At 41.1% G+C, this 3,720-nt stretch overlaps 1 non-coding gene across 1 annotated transcript; it reads left to right on the forward strand.

The window, feature by feature from the left end:
* Positions 1 to 1,411: 1,411 nt before the first annotated feature.
* On the forward strand, positions 1,412 to 1,518 carry LOC118624817. Its single transcript, XR_004958484.1, has one exon. It is a non-coding gene; the product is annotated as a U6 spliceosomal RNA (small nuclear RNA).
* Positions 1,519 to 3,720: the final 2,202 nt, after the last annotated feature.

Raw genomic sequence — 3,720 nt, forward strand, 5'->3', positions numbered from 1 at the left:
TGTTGACATATTCTTGTTAGAATTAGAGTCAGTTTCTGTGGCTTGAAATAATTCTGTTAGTATCCCATTTACCCCTGGTGATTTATTTGTTTCCAATACTTTCAGGGAAGCTTTCACTTCACTTCCCAGAATTACCATTCTTCCTCATAGGAAACTTCTTCAAAGGTATCTGCCATCCTTTTGTTTCTCGGTATACATTTTCAGTATACTGTTTACACCTTCCTTTATTTTCTCCTGTCCAGTAATGTGCTTCTTGTTGGTTGTTCAGCATTCCTGGTCTAGGTTTTAATTTCTCTCTTTTTTTAAAAAAAATAAGTTTATATTGATTTTTTAGAGAGGAAGAGAGAGAGTGATAGAACATTGATCGGCTGCCTCCTGCATGCCTCCTCGGGCTCCGGATCGAGCCCGAAAAGTGGGCATGTGCTCTGACTGGGAATGAAACCTGGACCTCTTAGTCCATGGGACGATGCTCAATCCACTGAGCCACACTGGCCAGGTTCACTCTTATTTTTTGAATCTTGTGGTAGAGATCTCATGGTTTTTCTTTTTTGTTGTCTTCTATCTCCTTGCATTGATTATTGTAATAGTTCTCTTTTTTTTTATCCTCATCCGAGGACATTTTTCCATTTTTTGTACAGACAGAGTGGGAGGAAGAGAGAGAAAGAGAGAGAGAGGGAAACATCGATGTGAAAGGGACACATCGAGTGGCTGCCACCCGCACGACCAACCAGGGCCGGGGACAAACTGCAACCGAGGCACGTGCCCTTAGCGGGAACCGAACCCAGGTCTCTCCAGACCGCAGGTGGACGCTCTAACCAATGAGCCAAACTGGCCAGGGCATGATTATTGTAATAGTTCTCTTTACCTCTACATGACAGTCATTGAAAAACTATGTTCAGGATTTTAACCCTTACTTTTGCCTCTCACCTGTCCTTAACAATTTTCAGCGTATCTGTTGTCATCCATCTCAGTTCTCCTTTCCTTTTTACTTCCAGCGTTGTTTGCATTCTTCCCTAATAATATTTGTAGTTTCGTTCCACAGTTCTTCTGGTTCTTGGTCAATTAAGTTTAACAGTGCAAATCTGTGTTTTATGTGGACTTTAAATCCATCAGGAATGTCATTACGTTATATTTTGGCACTGTGATTCTTTTAGTGTTCTTCAGCTTTACTCTAATGTTTGATATTAGCAGTTCGTGGTCAGTACCGCAATCTGCTCCTGGTCTTGTTTTGGCAGACAGAATACAGCCTCTCCATCTCCTGCTTCCAATTACATAGTCTATTTGATTTCTATATTGGCCATCTGGTTATGACCATGTATACAATCATCTGTTCGGTTGTTTGAAGTATGTGTTTGTGATGGACAAATTGTTGGCTTACTCCTACTTACTCTTCACAGAAATATAACCCCTAGTACTTGCTTCCGCAGCACATATACTACAGTTGGAATGATGCAGAGAAGATGAGCATGGTCCTTGAGCAAGGATGACATGCAAATTCATAAAGCATTCCATAGGTTAAGAAAAACACACAAATATAACCCCCAGATCTTCCCAAATAAATTTAAGAAAACACGCAAGTTCTGATAGCATTCTGTTGACTCCCATGAGGAAACCTACCATTTTTCTTATCTCCTGATCCAGATCACTAAGAAAATATGTCTAAATGCATCTAAGTTTAGAGTGGTATCTATGCCATTATTAGCCACCGACAATACATCTGCCCTATAGGCAGGACCACTGGTGATGTCAAGTAGCCCAAGACTGAGGATTCTCATCTCTAGTCAGGGGTTCTGATGCTTTATATCCAGAGAGTAGAAGGCACTGAAGCAAGTACCTTGTCATTATCCACACCACCAACCCAACTGCTGTCAACATGGCTAAGATTCTGTTCCCGTGTCACCAATGCCACCACTTCCAGGAGGACTCAGTATCTCTTGAGAGTTTGCTTATTTTTCATTGCAAGTCCTTTGTTCTCAGGCTGAGAATAACTGGGCTGATTTATAATCTAAGCGGCAAAGGCAAAGACGCTTCCTTCTAACAACATATGGGACTTGGCTAAACTTTTGTACTTCTACCTTCTCCTACCTTAAGAAAAATTCTTTCTTGTTGGAAAACAAACCCTGTTATGCTGCCCACTCCCAGTCTTCCAGACTTTGGCAGGTATTCTTCTATCTTAGGATGCAAGCTCAGATACTTGCTGCGTTTGCTTGAGAGTTTTCTCGAATTTCCAGGGAATGGGAAACTAACATCAGAAAGAAACTGAGTAGTTGATACTTATAATAGCACAATCTCTGTAAGAACCTGAATATAACCAACATCTCCATCATCAGTGTTAATAAAGCTATTTTCAACACAACCTTTTTCTGTGCTTCTAAAGAGTTTTATTAAAAGTGCTTAAACTTTTCCTGACAGAACAGCATACCCCACATGCCCAGGATGGTTACATGCCTGTTGGTCAAACTGGGCGGAGTCGGCATGCAACAATCTTCACAGTCTTAAATTTTCTGTTTTATTTTTCTATATGTTGCACTGATAGCAATACACTTGCATTTCAGAAAGTCAAAATAATGCTTAATACTTTGGAACTATAGCTTGAAGGGTCCCGTATCAGTCCAACCGTTTGCACTTGAATTGTTTGTTAAAAGCTTTCTTTGCTGGAAGCTTAAATGTTTCTTTCACAACTTTTTGGGGGCTGTTACCTTTTTATAAAATTTTTTTTCTTTATTGATTTCAGAGAGAAAGGAAAGGAGAAGGAGATTTAGAAACATCAATGAGAGAGAACATCCATTGGCCGCCTCCTTCAGGCCCCCTCTGGGGATCGGGCCCACAACCTGGGCATGTGCGCTGACCGGGAATCGAACCAATGACCTCTTGGTGCATGGGTCTATGCTCAATCACTGGGCCACACTGGCTGGGGTGGGCTGTTACCTTATAAAAGATGTTAGGAGGGGCAGTACTCTGTCAGTACTTTTCAGAGAGTACTAAAGAACAAATATTAAAACTCCAGACTTTAGTCTTAGTTCCTGTCAGACATTCAGCACAAGGGGATTTTTCAGTTTGCGGGAATAGGAAGAAAACTGAGAAAAGTTGTGTTTCAGCTTTTTCTACAGCTATCTCAGAAACCTCATATTATTTTCTAAGAAAAGAGTTTACAAGAGAAAATTTTCTACCGATTCTTTCGCGGCTACAGAAATAAAATACATTTGTAGGCCATAGAGCACACGAATACGCTCACCTCCTCTTCTGGTCAGCGTGTTGACATCTCCTTCCTGTTTATCCCTCTTGAGGATATCAACTTTTCCACACTTCAGTTCCCGGAATTCTTTGATGTCACAGCTTTCTCTTTTCTCTCCCTCCAACTTTTCTCCATCACTGCTCTTAACAATTAGGGACCATTTTAAGGTTCAATCAAAGACTACTGGGCTCCAAACTGAGACTGGAAGGTCAAGGATGTTACTTTCAGTTTAAATTTTCAGTTCTTTCCACACACAACTCATCTGAAAGAGAGGAAAGACAGAAGATCCCAAACTGAAGGGTACGTAAGCAGAAAACCAAAACAAGAGTAAGAGGAGCCTTTTCACAGACAAAGCCGGAGTCTTGAACCACACTTGAGTGCAAACGCGTACAGCCGTAGAAGTTGCTATGGGGGTGATGTGGAGAGAAAATTCAATCAGCTAATACCTGGACTGGGTTTTAATCTTTGCACAGGGCAGGAGATTA

This window comes from Molossus molossus, unplaced genomic scaffold (assembly GCF_014108415.1).
Source record: "Molossus molossus isolate mMolMol1 unplaced genomic scaffold, mMolMol1.p scaffold_m16_p_10, whole genome shotgun sequence".
In the NCBI taxonomy this organism is placed as follows: domain Eukaryota; kingdom Metazoa; phylum Chordata; class Mammalia; order Chiroptera; family Molossidae; genus Molossus; species Molossus molossus.